The following is an 18,338-nucleotide window of genomic DNA, read 5'->3' on the forward strand; positions in this document are numbered from 1 at the left end:
TAAATTAATTTATTTTTATTTATTTTTGGCTGCATTGGGTCTTTGTTGCTGTGCGTGGGCTTTCTCTAGTTGCAACAAGTGGGGGCTACACTTCTTTGTGGTGCGCAGGCTTCTCATGCAGTGTCTTCTCTTGTTGTGGAGCACAGGCTCTAGGTGTGCGGGCTTTAGTAGTTGTGGCACATGGGCTCAGTAGTTGTGGCTCGCAGGCTCTAGAGCACAGGCTCAGTAGTTGTGGTGCATGGGCTTAGTTGCTCCGTGGCATGCGGGATCTTCCTGAACTAGGTCTCGAACCCATGTCCCCTGCATTGGCAGGGGGATTCTTAACTGTTGTGCCCCCAGGGAAGTCCCTGGGGCGTACTATTTTTTAAAAATATTTGTTTTACAAATGTAGGAAATAATTTCTTCTATCAAAATATCTTCTTAGCCCCCTGAAGCACTCCCTTTCTCTTGTCTTAGGTCTTTTGCTTGGTTCCCCACCCTACCCAAAGCTTTTGATATCCAGGCCCCAGTTCTTCTCTCAGATTTTTCTTAATTTACTTTCTGGCTTCTTTCCCCTACTTACCAGCCCTAGATTCCTGGTTTCCATATACTCCTGTAAGAACCTGTTCCCTTTTTTTTTTTTTTTAATTATTATTATTTTTTAATGGAATGCGCCAAAATAATAGTCTGGCCCAAGGGAAGGAGTGCTTGTCTTAAAAGTGAACTTCCAGTCATCTGGGCCATAGTAAAGTGCTTCCCAGAAATAGGGACAATGTGCACACTCAGGACACAGTACATGCTGACTCTTGCAAAAGTGTTCATACGTAGCATTGTATTCCCTCCCAGTATAAGGTGTTTTGATCAGGTATTTGAGTTCTGCCCTGGCACCTCTCATGACTTTTTGCCTGTTTGTTACAACAGTAGAACATCTTGTCATTTAGGGTGTGGTATTCAGTTTGGCAAAAGGCCCTGTCTCCTCTTTTACTGGGACAAATGTGAGAGCCCCTTGGGAAGGCCTAGTAAGTCCAGTCTGCAACTCTGGAACTTGATGGTGCACTTGCATTTCACCCCTGCCCATCTTTTCCCCAGGCATACAAAACCAAAAGTTGCTTCATTGAGTACAAAATGGGAGAAGTTGGTCCATTCCCTGACACTTCATTATTGCAGCCTATTTTGGTATGTGGGGGACGCCTTATTTTTGAGCATGAGAAAGTGCAAGGTATATATGTAGTAGAAAGAACACAGTTTTGCAGTCAGACCTATTGAAATAAGTTCTTTTTCCCAGCTGTGTGGTTTTAGACAAATTACTTCTCTGAGGCTCAATTTCCTCCTGTAAGATGGGGATAATTCTATGGATTTCAAGAGGTTATTAGGAATAAATGAGAATAATTAAGGCTTTGGATCTTAATGGTACATAATAAGATAATAGCAAATGTACATTTCTTTCTTTTCTCCTAGGCCTTTTTTTTTTCTTTTTTTGCGGTACGCGGGCTTCTCACTATTGTGGCCTCTCCCGTTGCGGAGCACAGGCTCCACACGCGCAGGCTCAGCGACCATGGCTCACAGGCCCAGCTGCTCCGCGGCATGTGGGATCTTCCCGGACCGGGGCACGAACCCATGTCCCCTGCATCGGCAGGCGGACTCCCAACCGCTGCGCCACCAGGGAAGCCCTCTCCTAGGCCTTTTTTATTGCTTGATTCATCCTTTGTGGTATTTAAATGGAAAAATAATATCTATCATTAAGTCACTTATGCCAGGCCCTGAGGTAAGGGCTTTCCCATGCTATTTAATTTATTTCTCCCAATAACACATTTATGAAGCAGGAACCTTTTAAAACAAATGTAGGAAACTGAGGCACAGAAGGTAAATACGTTGCCTAAGGTCACAAAGCTAGCAAGACACAGAGCTGGGATTCAAACCCAGGTGTGTGATTCTAGAGCCTGAGCTCTTCACCACTAAATTGGTCATTACTACTTTTTGTTACTTTCCCTGAGTAATATGTGACTTCTACTCGTTCTTACCTTCTTTGTACTTGGAACTGTTGGTATTTGCATACATGTAGCTCTTGAGCTTTTTCAGTCTCAGTTGGTGCTTTACTGTCTTTTGATGGAGGTGCAGACAGTGACCGTCTCTGCCACAGCTCTTCCTAAGTCTTTTCACTCAGAGCAGATCTCTTCAAGTGAAAGGTGGTACAGCCCTCTTTTTATTTTATTTCATTTTTTAAAGAGACCATCCCCTCATTCCTTCTTTACCTTTATATCAAACTAAATAGATTTAAACAGTTAAACTGTTTCTTGACAATCTTGTTTGATCCGTCAAAAAATCCTCCAGAATAGTAGATACTATCACCCTCATTTTACAGATATGGAAAAAAGGTCCAGGAAGGTGAAATGACTTGACAAGGTCACACAGTGCATTATAGGTAGAACCGGAACTAGCCTTTAGGTTTTCTCTTAGCCCAGGGTTCTCTCTGTTGATTTAGTAAGAAAGAGAGATACCTGTATATAATATGTATATCAGGGCTTATTAGCCTGGAGCAACCTTTGTAGAAGGAGCAGAGGAATAGAGGAAGAACCTTCATGTCTTCTGATCTCTGCAGGCCTCAGCCTAAACCAGGTGAGCAAGGGTTAGGCTGGGGCAGGAAGGTGGTGAGAACTGAGGATGGGAACCCTGAGGAATTTCACTTTACCTCCTGCTGACAGATTTAGTCTGGGATTTGGACAAGCAATTTCCTTCCATTTAAAATATATAAAGAGGAATTCCTACTACTGCTCTTAAAAAAAAACAAAAACAATTTTGTTTCTGGAATCAGAAGGAAAAATAAACTTTTCTCAAAGTCTAGGTGTCAGACATTTTAATCCTGCCATGGCACCCCCTTCCTTTTTGTTTCCTTCCTTACCTTCTCTCCTTTCACCCTTTTCTTCTACCTCTCTTTTATCTGTTAACCACCTAACTTCCTTTCTTATCCTTTTCTCTTCTCATCTCTTCCCTAACTCCTGAAAACAAGAATGGGAAAAGGGTACCTTCAGCTGAGAGACTAGTAGGTAGGTAGTTGATATAGATATTGGGGCTGAGAGTCAGAACATGGAGCTTGAGATCTTGGACCTTACTTCTAGACCTTAGAACAAAGGTTGATAGGGCTGGTGTTTTATTCACTCACAGGTTCCCTAAATACTTAATGTCTCCTACGTGCCAGGCTGTGTCAGATACTTGGGCATTTTAGTTAAAAAGACCCTAAACCTGCCGTAAGATCACAGTCTTATGGGAAAGACATAGCAGCAGTAAACCTCCTCTTCGCTCCTCTCTTCTCTCCCCAACCCCCATTCAAGTCATTGGATTTTTGAGGTAGAAAGAACTTCAGAGTTTATCTGGTCCCTTTTCATGCTGCTACATAATGAGTAAGGCAGACCATGAAGTAAGTAAGCAAGCACATTAGGCTTTGGAGTAAAGCAGACCTAGGTTCAAATCTTAGCTCTGCTACTTACCAGCTGTTTGACCTTGAATGACACACTTAGCCTCCTCCCCATCTTCAGTTACCTTGGCTATAAAATGGGCATGCCATCACTTGCTTCACAGGGTATTACAAGAGTTACCAGCATAACACCTAGCCCAGTGCCTGGTGCATAGTAGCCCACATCTTCCTGTCACCCTGCATCAAGGCCTGACCTAAGCCCTTGCTCTAATGAAGCTTCTGAGGCCACTTCTAGTCAGACTGATTTCTTTCTTTTCTTTTTTTTTTTGCAATACGCGGGCCTCTCACTATTGTGGCCTCTCCCATTGCGGAGCACAGGCTCCGGACGCACAGGCTCAGCGGCCATGGCTTATGGGCCCAGCCGCCCCGCGGCATGTGGGATCTTCCCGGACCGGGGCACGAACCCGTGTCCCCTGCATCGGCAGGCGGACTCTCAACCACTGCACCACCAGGGAAGCCCTGATTTCTTTCTTTCTTTCTTTCTTTTTTTAAATTAATTTATTTTTGGCTGCATTGGGTCTTTGTTGCTGCGCACGGGCTTTCTCTAGTTGCCGCGAGTGGGGGCTACTCTTTGTTGCGGTGCGTAGGCTTCTCATTGTGGTGGCTTCTCTTGTTGTGGAGCACGGGCTCTAGGCACGCGGGCTTCAGTAGTTGTGGCACACGGGCTCAGTAGTTGTGGCTCATGAGCTGTAGAGCGCAGGCTCAGTAGTTGTGGCACACGGGCTTAATTGCTCCACGGCATGTGATATCTTCCCGGACCAGGGCTCAAACCCGTGTCTCCTGCATTGGCAGGTGGATTCTTAACCACTGCGCCACCAGGGAAGCCCCAGACTGGTTTCTTTTTCCACTTTTATAATACATAGCACTTTTGAAACTGTTAGGTCCTGCCTAATGTTCTTTTTTTTCAAATTTTTAAAAAAATTGAAGTATAGTTGATTTACAATGTTGTGTTAGTTTCCGGTGTACAACAAAGTGATTCAGTTATGTATGTGTGTGTGTGTGTGTGTGCGTGCGCACGCGCATTCTTTTTCCTATTCTTTTCCAGTATGGTTTATTACAGGATATTGAATATAGGTCCCTGTGCTATATAGTACGTCCTTGTTGTTTATTTTATATGTAGTTTGTATCTGCTAATCCCAAACTCCTAATTTATCCCTCTCCCACCTCCCTCCCTCTTTGGTAACCATAAGTTGTTTTCTGTGTCTCTGAGTCTGTTTCTATTTTGTAAATATTCATTTGTATCATATTTTAGGTTCCACATATAAGTGATATCATATGGTATTTGTCTTTCTCTTTCTGACTTATTTCATTTAGTATGATAGTTTCCAGGTCCATCCATGTTGGTGCAAATGGTATTGTTTCATTCTTTTATTTATTTATTGGCTACGTTGGGTTTCCTTTGCTGGGCGTAGGCTTTCTCTAGTTGCGGTGAGTGGGGGCCACTCTTCCTTGCGGTGCACAGGCTTCTCATTGCGGGGCTTCAGCAGTTGTGGCATGCTGGCTCAGTAGTTGTGGCTCGTGGGCTCTAGAGCGCAGGCTAAGTAGTTGTGGCACACGGGCTTAGTTGCTCTGTGGCATGTGGGATCTTCCTGGACCAGGGCTTGAACCTGTGTCCCCTGCATTGGCAGGTGGACTCCCAACCACTGCACCACCAGGGAAGCCCTGTTTCATTCTTTTTTAGGGCTGAGTAATGTTTTTTTGTGTGTGTGTGTGTGTGAGTGTGTGTGTATGTATGTATGTATGTACACACCACATCTTTATCCATTCATCTGTTGGTGGACATTTAGGTTACTACCATGTCTTGGGTATTGTAAATAGTGCTGTTGTGAACATTGGGGTGCATGTATGTTTACGAATAGAGTTTTCTCCAGATAATATGCCCAGGAGTGGGATTGCTGGATCATATGGTAACTCTGTTTTTAGTTTTTAAAGGAATCTCCATACTGTTTTCCATAGTCTGCCTAATATTCTTAGTCATCCTTTGTAGGAAGCTGACACAGTCCTACTAGGACTTTACTCCGCAGTTCTTGCCAGGAGCCTAAGGATAAGATTTGTTCTCATTCATCCCTGGATCCTCTATAACCCCTAACCCAGAGTTGTGACCATGGCTAAGAAGGCCCAGGAATTGTTTTCGATTAATTGGGTAGAAGACTTGGGGTTTTGCAGCTGACAAAAAGAGCTGTTAAAGATTTGGCTGGGTCTCCCATCTCAACCCTTCCCCTTTCCTCTCCTGTTGTCACATTGATTCTTACAAAATCCCTATATCGTAGGCTGGATGGGAATTGTATCCCCATTTTGTAGTTAAGGAATCTGAGGCTCAGATTAAAACTCAGGTCTCTTGCTAGGAGATAGATTTAGAGTAAGATAAGAGTAGTAGGGGACTACCCTGGTACCCTGGTGGCACAGTGGTTAAGAATCCGCCTGCCAGTGCATGGGACACGGGTTTGAGCCCTGGTCCAGGAAGATCCCACATGTTGCGGAGCAACTAAGCCGGTGCGCCACAACTAGTGAACCTACGCTCTAGAGCCTGTGAGCCACAACTACTGAGCCCTCACGCCACAACTACTGAAGCCCATGCGCCTAGAGCATCTGCTCCACAACGAAGAGCAGCCCCCGCTCGCTGCAAATAGAGAAAGCCCCCGTGTAGCAGCAAAGACCCAACGCAACCATAAATAAATACATGAATGAATGAATGAACCCCACGCAGCAGCAAAGACCCAATGCAGCCATAAATAAATGAATGAATAAATAAATAAATAAACATATGTATGTAGTAGGAATTCGAACAGAAACCTTAACTGACTAGGTTTTCCTTGTCTGGAAGCAGTAGGAATCTTTACAAGGAAGAACAACAGGGAAAGTGTTCTGAAGCCTTAGTGGATGGTGAGGCCAGAGCCAGGTAGTAGTCACAGCCAGAGATGCTTCAAGAACATGACAGAGAGGTAAGAAAGGGTTCAGGATAACTTCACTGAATTGCTAGGCCTTGAAGATTAAGAAGGATTTGAATATGTACAAATGAAGACAGGCGTTCCAGGTGAGGCAACAACATGGATAAAAGTATGGGAGCTGGAAAGCCCACAGTAGAGGTAAGGTAGATGATGACCAGACCCATGGTATGAGAGTCTAGAGAGCAAGGCTGAGGTGATTGGGAGCCATGACATTTTTTTGAGCAGGGGAGTGGCATTAGGAACATTAGTCTGGCAGTGTGGGCTCAATAGATTGGAACAGGAAGGATCGGGGGAGACTAGTGAAAGAGAGACCAGGGAAGAGGCTGCTGTAACAGCCTGTCCTTGTAATGTCAATAAATTCTAAGAATTATTCCAGCAGTGCAGGCAGGAGATAATGAGATCCTGAACCAAGAGGAAGTTGACACAGTAGGGAATAAAGAAGATGATTTGGATGTAGAGCTGTTAGAGACTGAAAACAAAAACAAAAAAAAACCCTACAAGGACTTGGCAATTGTGGGAATGAGGGAAGAAGGGGTTGGAGAGCATGAGTGAACATTTTGAAGTCTAAATATGTACTTGGTGAGAGAGTAGCATTGACATATATACACTACCAAATGTAAATAGCTAGTGGGAAGCAGCCGCATAGCACAGGGAGATCAGCTCAGTGCTTTGTGATGCCCTAGAGGGGTGAGATGGGGAGGGTGGGAGGGAGACGCAAGAGGGAGGGGATATGGGGATATATGTATACATATAGCTGATTCACTTTGTTATACAGCAGAAACTAACACACCATTGTAAAGCAATTATACTCCAATAAAGATGTTAAAAAAAAATGTACATCGGAGAATTGTTGGTGAAACATGGGGGCTGGGAAATAGAAGATGAGTTCAGCTTGTTGACATGTTAATTGGAGGTGCTGACAGTCCTTTCCTTTACCACCCACCCATTAGTACATCTGCCTTTGTGCTTTGACCCTGCCCTACAGGGATCCTTTAGTTCCTTGTGTTTGCTGCTTTGTTCAGGGGTGGAGCCCCCCGCAGATCCCTCTACCCAGGTCTTAGAGCAACTGTCATTCCTTCTCTGAAATAAAATAGTACATGTAAGGTGCTTAGCCCAGTACCTAGTCTATTTCAAAGTGTGCATTAAATGTTAGTGGCTATTAAATGGCTATTGTTGTCGTCGTGGTTATCATCATAGCTTTGTGATTACAGTATCCTCTGGAACCACCTGGCTGAAGGACTTGGGAGTCATTCAACTGGTATTCAGTAAAAAACTTGGACTGCAAGTAAATGGAGAGGATCTCAGACTTGGGTATAAATGGGGGCTGTGAGCCATGTCAGCTAGGACTAGAGAATGCGTTTCCTGTGTTTTTTCTTCTGTTTTTGAGAAATGGTATAGTGTGTGGTTAAGAAGGCAAGCCCTGGAGGTTGGACTTCCAGGGTTAAAGTCCCAGGTCTACCATCTATTAGCTGTGTGACTTGGGGCAAATTTACTTAACTTCTCTGTCTGTTTCCCCATTAGTAAAATGGGGAAATGTAATAACACACCAACCTTACAAGAGTTTGTAAAGATTAAATGAGTTAATACAAATAAAGGGTTTACAACGGTGCCTGGCATGTGCTTCTATTCTCCTTACCCCAGTCATTTCTACCCCACATTCCAAGTAATACATAGGAGTTTCTCTGTTTTCTCTTTACTCCACATTCCAAGAAATATATAGGAGTTTCTCTGTCCCTTACCCAGCAGAGGAGGAGGTGAGCAGAGAAACCTGAAATCAATCTCAGAGTGCTTGAAAGTTTGTCCCAGCTGGGTTCCAGGTTACTGAAGCCTGGAGGAACCTCATTCTTCCCATCACTGTATTCTATGTTGACTTTCTTGTTCTTTAGCATAACAAGCTTACTCTTGCCTATTGTTGCCTCAGGGCTTTTGCACTTATTTCCCTTCTCTGAAACACTCTTCCCTCTGATCTTTGCAGGTCTTAACCCCCTTACTTTATTCAGGTCTCTGTCTAGCAATTGCTTCTTGGAGAAGTCTTCCTTGACGGATTTATCTAAAATAGACCTCATTCTCACTCCTTGTCATTCTTTCCGGACTCTGCTTATTTTTCTTTATAGCACAACCTGAAACTATGTATTTACTTATTACCCTATCTTTTGCTAGGATGCAAGACATGTAAGGGCAGGAACTTTGCATGCCTTCATTGACCTAAGTTCATGCCTGTTCTGAGCAAGACCCTGACTGATTTCTCTCTGTTATAGGTGAGCCCTCTTCTCTGAGACAGTTGGTGCTGACCCTGTAACGCAAAAGAGGAAATTGCTGGCTGAGCTCAGCCTTGGTACTGGTGAGTGAGAGTGCCTAGGCAAACTCTGGGCAAACTTGGGCCAAGATACAAGGTAACAAGTTTGGAGCTTATTTTTACCCTTAGTACAGGTAACTTACAGATAATTACTCTTCTACTCCATGCCTAAGAGACTGTCATAGGCAGCCTTTTCTACTGGGAGGAGAATTGAACTTGCTTTCCTGGAGCTGCCATGAGACAGGGTGGGATCATTTGCCATGAATAAAGCAAAGCATGCTCAATTCCTTCTGGCTTCTGCCAGCTGCTTTCTGCTGGGGGGTATTCTGGACCTGGCAACTAAACCCCTTCTCCCATAACCTCTCTTAACGTGACTTCATAGCCCTTAGAGACTTTTCCTGATTTCAGTCTTGATTGTGACCTACCAAGCCCAGAGTCAGCTTCAGAAAATCCTGTGGTTTTATCAGTCCTGCAGAATGTAATCATCAATGGAGGTGAGGACGGAGTGATTAGAGTGGGGCTGTGTGAAGACGGAAGTCCAGGGAATCTTAGAAGGAAGACTGCAGATGGTGAAACAGGAAGGGAAATCAACATATTAAGAACCAACAGTGTTATGGATCCCATTTAAACTAGACAAAACCCCATCTTATAGATGAGGGAATTGAGACTCAGGGAACTGAAGTAACTTGCCCAGGTTTACACCTGGGAATCCGTAAAGCTGATATTAGAACCCAGGTCAGTCTAACTGTGAATACCATTGTTCTCTCTGCCTTGGCAGGCTTTCCTTGGAATGCTAATCTCCCTGGAATCATGATTTTTCTTATAAAGTTCAAGAAAACAGACCTCCTTAGGGATTCAGGAAGGAGGTCTAGTTATTTGAAGGGCCCAGCAGGGCAGGCAAGAGTTGGGGGGGTCCTTTCTGAGCAATGGCATTTTTAGTGAGGGGGAAAGGAAGAGCCTTCAAGCAGGCGGAGGCCAAGGCTAAATACGACTGGAAGGAGAGGAAAACACCTATAACACGTGGGATTCCATAAGCACTTGGGCCAGCACAGATGGGGACCTGGAGAGCTGAGTTGCAGTTGGAAAACCTGGTTTTTTGTCTTCTCGTTCAGTATTTGCGCTTGGATAATCTCCATTTCCCTATTTGTAAATTGGAGTGCCTCACTGCACCCATATGTCTATTTTGTGTGCACCAACCATACAGGATATTGTAGACAATCAAATGGGAGATGCAAGTTGGAAAGCTTTGTGAACTGTAAACCAGCATGACTGAAATGAGAGGTGAGAAGAAAGTGTTATAAGTATCCTTGGCATCTCAGTCCCTGACCTGATTGCCACCCAACTCCCCAAAGGTAAAAGGGAAGGTTTTGCCTTGGAAATGTACACTGTAAATTTTCTCCCAGGCCCTTCTCCTCCTCTCCTTCTGCAGGCCCTACCGGAAGTTCAGTCTTTCCACAAGTTCAGTCTTTCCAGGGCACAGAGACAAAGCCAGGCAGCATTGGCAGCCATGATTTGCAGCATGTGGGCTGCAGAGTGCAGGTTTAAATGCACTCACACAGACTGGCTCCAAGGCCACTGCCAGTACAGATATTATAGTTGGTTTCAAGAGTCCATCCCCAGCATGTTAGAACAGGAGGGCTATTCCTCTTCTAGCCCTAGGTTCCCTGCCTTCCCCCAACCCCCACCCTCCAACTGCTAGTGAAAAAGGCACTTGTACTGCAGTCTCATATCTTATCAGAGGCCGTGGGCATTCCAGTTTTCCCACCATTTCTCTTGCTCTTGGCCAGTGACATAGGTCACTCTCTTCATACTCTGTAACAAGGGGCATTCTGTTCTTCCGTCTGCCTGCCTGAGGGTGCACAGAGGGATCTGTCCTCCAACCTGATGCTCTTGGAATCCACACTGGCCAACATACCCTCCTATTCTGAATCTCCAGACTCTTGCTGTCCTCTCTTTCTGTCTTGGTTAATCTAATGTTCTATAGCTTCTGGTCTTTACATGGCCTGGGCATCAAGCTTGGCTTTTATTGTTTTCGTGACAACTGCCCTGTGAAAAAGTTCCACTATTGACTATTTTAAAATATGAATGATTCTATGTAAAAGATTGTATAATATACTGATACCCATATAGTATCTTATTTATCTAACATCCTCAATTTTCCAGAGTCCAACTGAAAAACAAGAAGGTAGCAAAGCATTGTCATCCTTAAGACCTTGCACAGCACTAATTTATTCCTATTTTTACGTTTTGTTGTAACAAGCTTAGCAATCTGGTTTCTAAACCTCCATAAGATTAAGAGCGGCGTATAAAAAGGGGAGGAGGAGCTGCTATATTAGCAGCAGCTAGAGGTGAGAGCTGAAAGCTAACAGTAAGGGAGGGGTAAAAGAAGAATGATAAGAAAGAGAAGTTAAAATGGGTATGAAGGTCAAACTTTAGGGGCAACAGCCCTATAGACATCTATGCATTTCAATAAGGTGGAGCTAGGTAATTTTTAAGGTAGTTCTAGGTTCTTCTTGAGGGACAGAGGTATCAGAACGTTTAATTATTTGTAGTATCTACTATATTATCAGGTGCTATATTGAATACATAAATTGATTTTGTTTTCATAACAGCTTGGGAGGTAGGTGGTGATATTCTCATTTTATAAGTTCCAGAGACTTAGAGAGGGATACACAGGCACAGGCAGTGACTGGAAGACCTAAGCTTAGAACTTAGAAGAATCTGGCTTTAGAGAACCAAGTTTTTTCTGTTCTACACTGGTTCTTCCTCCATGACCTAAAACCTTGGTCCTTCTCAGACTCTTGGGACAGTGGTTCCCACCCTCCCAACCCCGCCTTTATTCATTCTCCTATACATGAATATCTTTTTAAAGACGTCCATTCATTCAGTGTGTATTTATTGAGTGTCCACCATGTGCCAGGCACAGTTTCAAGTGTTTGAAATGTAGCAGTGAAGAAAATAGTTTTCTCTCTTGTATCCTAAATTCTAGTGGAGGATAAACAGATGAATACATAGGAATAAAAATAAAGCAAGGTAAGGGAATAGGGAGGGACTGTGTGATGAAAGAAGGCCTCTGTGAGAAAATAAAATCTGTTTAGAAATATGCACGAGCTGAAGTAGTATGAGCTATGTGTATATCTTGGGGAATAACATTCCATGCATAGAGTTCAGCAAGTTCAGAAGCCCTAAAACAAGAGCACGCTTAGTGTCTTAGGAACAAAAGGAGGTCAGTGTAGCTAGAGATGAAGTGAGCAATAGGGAGAGTGGATTATGGAGAAGAAGTCACAAGGGTAGACAGGGACTCAGATCATGCAGGGCTTTATTCTGAGTGAAATAGGGAGCCACTGGAGAGTTTTGAGTAGAGGAATGACATAATCTTAACGTCCACAAAATCGCTCTGCGTGACTGTACCGGCTAGGACCTCTGGTACAATGTTGAATGGAATTGGTGAAAGCAGACACGCTTACCTTGTTCCCAATTTTTTTTTTTTTTTTTTGGGACACCGGGGAAGCCCTCTTGTTCCCAATTTTAAGGAGAAAATATTCAGTCTTTCACCATTAAGTGATGTTAGCTGTAGGGTTTTTTGGTAGACTTCTTTTGTCAGGCCAAGTTAAGTTCTTTTCTATTTCTAGTTTACTCAGAGGTTTTATTATGGGTGGATGTTGGATTTTGTTTGTGTGGTTTTTATCCTTTATTCTACTAACATGGCACTATGTTATTGATTTTTGGATTTTAAACCAACCTCATTCCTAGAAAAAATCCCACTTGGTTATAGTGTATAATCCTTTTTGTATGGTGTTGGTTTTGGTTTACTAATATTTTGTTGAAGATTTTTGCCTGTATTCATGAGGCATGTTTGTGTCCTACTGGAGCAGCAAGCCTGACAGAAGAGTGACTGACAGCTCCTAGAGGGCAGTTTTAAGGCTGTTGACTGTGGCAGAGAGGTAGGGATCTGAGCCTAAGAATAAGGCCAAGAGATCAAAAACCCAAGCTGGGAAACCATAAATCAGGAAACCAAGGTCCATCAGCAAGTGTGATACCAGAATCATGAGATGAGTGGGACTTGAGTAAAGGGGACTTATGACCTAATGGGGCAGATGCAGAAAAAAGCCCCAAAACTATCCTACAAAAGATCACATTAACACAAAAGCAGAAATTGCTTCCTTTGAGTTATCTCTCATTTTGTATCAGGAGTCTCTACTGGTCTCCCTTACCTTCATCTCCCTCCCCATCTCCTCAGTTAGCATAATATATCAAGAGTTAGTGTACTTAAGTGCATAGGGCAATAGACAAAGTTATCTACAGGATAACTGGTCTTTAGGAAGATTAATTGGATAACTGGTCTTTAGGAAGATTAATTAACTCCATCTTTCCCACCATTGTGTATATTCTTAAAAACCTCAGGCTGTATGCTGCTGGGGAAAGAGAGGAAGCTTTAAAGCCAAAGATTTGAATCCTTGCTGTGACATTCATTTCCTTTGTGACTAACCTCTCCTAGCTGTAGTTTCCTCCTCTGCAAAATGGAAACAATAATGCCTATACGGTTATTGTGATGCTAATAGGAGATGATGAAAAAATGCCTGGCCTGGATTGGTGTTCAGCCACTAGTGGTTGAAATAAATTCTGATACCCTGTGTTCAGTGTCAGATTGTAGTAGAAGGTGAGTATTGTGACCCAGGCTCTTAAGCCTGTTCTACTAACTCAACCTTGAGAAAGCATTTAATATCTCTGGGCCTCAGTTTCCTCAGCTCCAAAAAGAGGGAATGAAGTAGAAATTTGTTCTGTAATTGCTGGTATGTCTCTTCCAGTTCTGTGCCTCCAAAGGCACTTTGTCTGTCATTCAAAGGAAAAAAAGAGGAGGGGGCTGAAAGAGAAGACTCAGATTCAGTCCTGCTTAACGCTGCAGCAGAGACAGAAAGGAAGAGCCATTACCTACAACGAGAAGTGTTTGGGAGTCGGCTGCAGGGGCAGTGACCTGCCTGTCACTCAGCATTTGGAAAAAAAATATCAATGGGAAAATCAGAACGGCCTGGAATGTTGGAGACTGAGTAGATAACGAGTATGAGAGAGTCCATGCGACATAGAACCCAGTTTGTGCTCTGTCACCCACTTTCTGGGTGTTCCCAGTCAAGCTGTTTCTCTTTTTGCAGCCTCCATATCCCCATCTGTAAAATGAGTTAGGCAATGTATTCTCCAAGGGCCTCTTCGAGGCTTCCTAAAATTTCATTGTCTGCTCTTCTCTGGCTCTCAAGTTGGCTTGTACTCAGCTTTTGCCCTTGGTGTTGAGGATTTCATTTATAGGAGAAGGCTTCTTAACTAGCAGGTTAGCACTACAGTATATATTTAGAATGCTCTTGAAACCACAATTTCAAGCTGCTAAGAATCATAAAATTTTCAGGTCCTCAAATGCCTTGGTCCACCTGGTTTCACCCCGTCAGTTAACACTGAGAGATGATGCAATAGAGTGGAAAGACTACTGGCTTTAACAGCAGACCTGGAATTCAGATGCCTGCCTGTATTAGCTTAATTTCTCTGAGCCATAGAAAATGAGGATAGTGATAATAGAGTAGGCATGTAAAGAATTGTTATTATTTGGAGGAGAAAGAAAAAACTGAGGCCTGAGAGATGATGTCGCCTGCTCAGAGTCACGCTCAGACCAGCACCTAGGTCTCTTGTGTCTCAGTCCAGGGTTTTCTCCTCTGGAGCCAAGGTCAGCTGTACCCATACGTAGGTAGTAGCAAAGATTGGAACTGAAAGCTTGTCAGCTTTCTTAACATCTCTGCCAGCAGTCTTCTCAATTCCCCTGTGGCGTGTGTCAGTAACACAGCCCGTACTTGTTTTAGAAAGAAGCTCTTCATAAGCACTCCTGTTTGATTTGCTTTGGCTGTTACAGGATCCAGATGCTCTTAGAATAGCACAACAGACTCTCCAAATCAGCCCATTCCCATTCTGAGCCACTCACGGCTCTGATATACTTGCTGGGGTTCATCCCCTAGTCCTCCCTACCTGTCATGTGAATCACATTCAGTCATCTTTTGCTATTTGCCCTTTCCCTGTTGATGGAAGTCACATTTATCAAGTGCCTACTATGTGCCAGGTATTGTCATAGGTGTTTTAAGTTAAAATTATCTTTGTTAATCTTTATAACTCATTAAGTTATTAATAGCTCCAGAGGGAAAAGCTGAGCCTCAGTGAAGTAAATGAATTTGCCAGAGTTCATATACTTAGTCTGTGAAAGAGCTGGGTTTTGAACTCAGGTCCTCCTCCTTCCATAGACCCCAAGCATTTAGTATAGTAAGCGCTTTCCAGAGTATCATACTTCCTCTGGCCTCTGCCCTTCCAGGAGGGTAGAGTGTTCAAGAGTGCCCAGGAAGGGGTATGCAGTGGCTTTAGTATAATGGGAATATCTCCATGCCTTCAGTGCATTTTCCCATGAGTTTCTTCTGCTCTGCCCTGCCTCAAACCAGCTTCTCTAGGATCCACGTGTGTGGCCCAGAGGTCCAATCACTAAGCGAGAGGCCAGGTTTCCATCTTCAACATGGAACATGGACTCCCTAGTAAGAAGTGTACTTGTCATTTTCAAAGTTGAATGAGGGGAATATTCCAAGCAATAAGCCCCTTGTATGCCCAACTCTGAAATGTAAGGAAGGAAGAGAGAGGGTCTATACATCTCAAGTGTGATGAGCCTCCTTCAGGGACCTGGCAGGAGAAGAGAATAATATAAAAGATTTAAGAATAAGATTGCTCTAATAGGTCTTCAAATCTGTAATCATTTTTCAGTTTACAAAGTACGTTACTTGTAGAGATTTTAGTCTAAGGAAACTGAAGGCACCTGCCTTTATGTGGCAGAGTCAGGGGCTAGAGTCCAACTCCTTAGTCTTGATAAGGCCAGTGAATCTAAGCCCTCCCTGAAAGGGTTCTGTCCCTGGCCTTGGGTTCCACTCAATCTTCATTTGCAAAAGGGACAGGCCTTTAGTCTCTGCCCTTTTCTGAGCCCTCCTCTGCTCACTTGTCCCCTTCCTCACCCCTTCCTACTCAACTGCTAGGGCCTTCTTAATGAGACCCTCTTCTAATGATATGTTTTTAAATATAGGGTAAGAGGAGATATTTTTGGCTCTGTATTGTCCCCAGGATCATTTGCCATAAAATGATGGAATTTTAGGATGTCAGAGTGGGAAGAGATCTTAACTAACAGTTATCAAGTTTATGGAGGAGCCCTTTATTTAAACATATAACTCAACATCTCAAACAGAGCTGCTCTGTTAGAAGTTGCAGTGGTGGGCCCAGAGTCTACCAGTCTAGCCTCCCCCTTACCCTCATCAAAGACAGGCTCTGAGGCATCTGCCTTAAACCTGCATAGTTGCCAGGAACACAGTTTATAAAACAACACTGACCTAGATCAACTTACCTGTTTTATAATTGTGAAATTGAGGCCCAGCAAGGGGCAGTAAGTAATAGGCCCAAGGTCACACAATAAATTAGTGGCAGGTCTGACTCTCAGCTTTGTGCCCTTTCTGCTACACTGAGCTTTATGTCATTTCATAAGTGACACCTGTTTCACTTCACTAAAATCCTGTGCCTGGATGTCAGGCTTCTTTTGCCTCCTGGCATCTGGTTCCTGTGAGGTAGGTAGGCAGGCCTGTGGATGTGTGTACTATGTCAGGGCATAATTCTCATCCATGTGAGCATGTGTCAAGTTTTGTTTAACTCAGTGTGGGAACCAGCAGAAAGAGAATAGCTGAGAAACTGGATTTATGTTCTTAGTGGAAAAAGGATTGCTGAAATGAGATTGCTAAATTAGATCCAAAATTGATAAATGTTCTAATAAAAATGTAACATTTCATGTTATCTTTTCTACTTCTCAGTTTGCTATATGTTAATGTCTAACTTTGCAGAGTTTTAAAATATTTGGGCCCTGTTTGTGAACAGTAAGTCAAACAAAATTCCATTCTCCAAGAGTATCAGATGACTCTCAGATACATACTAAAAAAAATGTCCTAACATGAATTTAAAAGTTCACACAGTTATCTTTTTCCCTTACTTCCAGTTTTTGGATAATTTTCCTTAACAAAGCACCGCTGAAAATCATCAGAGTCTCTGGTATTAAAGCTGGCTAAAGCTCTCCAAGTCAGGAGGGCATCTTTCTGCTCAGGGCACAGACCCGACTTCTTTGCAGAAACTTCTTCAGGTAGCAGCTATTAGCAGGACGTTGAGCTGTCTCCTACAGCCCTACTCACTGGCTTGTAGCTTGGTCTTTGCTAATCCTAGACTTGCTTCTTCCCCTTCACCTAGTCATGGAGGCTTTTTCCCTGCTCTGGTACCCTCAGGGCCATCTTGGATGCAAAGAGGTCACAAAGTTCCACCTGGAGGAAGTTTGTTTTGAGCAGAGTTTCACTCAGGTAAAGTAGGCAACTGCTTTCATTATGTGGTTTTGTCTCTGAAATGTTTTGCCCATCTTCTTATCCCCAGTGCTACCATCCAAGGCCAGATCTTAATCCTCTCTCACTGAGACTTTTTCATTGTCAACTAGCCTGTCTCCCCATCTCCAGTCTTTGACCCTGAAATATAACCCCCTTTTTCTGTCCATAGGTTTTAAGATATAGATCTTATTCCTATCACTTTCTTGCTCATAAAACCTCTAGAATAAAATCCAGCGTCCTTAGCATGACATTCAAGGCTCTGCAAATACTGTTTCTCCTCTTTCTTTCCAGCTTCTTCTCCAGTCCTGTAGGAGTTCATATTAGTGGGTAGAAGTATGAGGGAAACCAACTTTTGGTTGGAAGAACTATCTGATCAAGTGTGCCAGTGAAGGTTAAGAAGTGTTACTAGTTGTGGTGCCATGTTAACATCCAATATGATAAACATTTGTGCCAGGCACAGAGGTAGGTCCTTAGGGATAAGGAGAAGGCAAACACATGGTCAAGGCCTTTGGAGCCCATAACTGATCAAGGAGAAGAGGTAGATAAAGTAAGTAGGTGGCAGTGATGAGCACTATAATGGAAGCATGTGGAGTGCTTTGGGAACTTGGAGGAGGGGGGGACACTAACTGCCTGAGAGATCAAGGAAAGCTTCACAAAAGAGGTGATATTTGAGTTGGACTTCAAAGGTGAGACATTTGACAGTCGTGAAAGATGAAGTATTTGGCAGTTGAGAAGGGAAGTCTGTAGCTTCCAAGCAAAGAGACCAATGAGGGCAAAGGCACAGAAGCTCACGTGTGTGTCTCAGAGAAGAGTAAACAGTCCGTTGTAGCCAGAGCATAGGATTTCAGGAATGGAGTGTGGTTAGGGTTAAAGTTATCAAAGTAAGTTGGGGCTAAACTGCGTAAGGCCTCATTTTCCAGGTTAAGGAAATACTGTGTTTCACATCTAGCATACAATAATAATTCTTGAATTAAGTGGTATATATTTGTCTATTTGTGCATGTGTGTAGTTGTGTGTTAGGATATGATTGTTACATTTGGAGATGATTTTTGAAGACCCTCTGAGGCAAAGCAAATATCAAAAATTGGAGCCAAAAGGACAGGTTAAACCTAAGTTCACCCAGGCTTGAACTTTGAACTTCTGAGATTTTCACCAGTTCCATAAGCCCATAAGTTAATCATAGCATGCCAGAATTGGAAGGGACCTTAGGGGTCCATTCAACA

The 18,338-nt window shown here is 43.3% G+C and overlaps 1 protein-coding gene across 5 annotated transcripts in view; it reads left to right on the forward strand.

Annotated features, from left to right (window-relative positions):
• The window catches only part of RALY (RALY heterogeneous nuclear ribonucleoprotein), a 79,735-nt gene that overhangs the window by 28,197 nt on the left and 33,200 nt on the right, over positions 1–18,338 (forward strand). For 3 of the 5 annotated variants that reach the window (XM_024743189.1, XM_024743192.1, XM_024743193.1), the window contains exon 2: positions 8,658–8,740. The exons of 1 other annotated variant lie outside the window; for it this stretch is intronic. The gene's annotated coding sequence lies outside the window, so the exon portion shown is untranslated. Of the gene's footprint in view, positions 1–8,657; positions 8,741–8,772; positions 8,793–18,338 lie in introns of those variants that run through there. One more of the 5 variants, XM_024743190.1, reaches the window with a different exon arrangement.

This window comes from Neophocaena asiaeorientalis, unplaced genomic scaffold (assembly GCF_003031525.2).
Source record: "Neophocaena asiaeorientalis asiaeorientalis breed wild unplaced genomic scaffold, Neophocaena_asiaeorientalis_V1.1 scaffold82, whole genome shotgun sequence".
Classification (NCBI taxonomy): domain Eukaryota; kingdom Metazoa; phylum Chordata; class Mammalia; order Artiodactyla; family Phocoenidae; genus Neophocaena; species Neophocaena asiaeorientalis.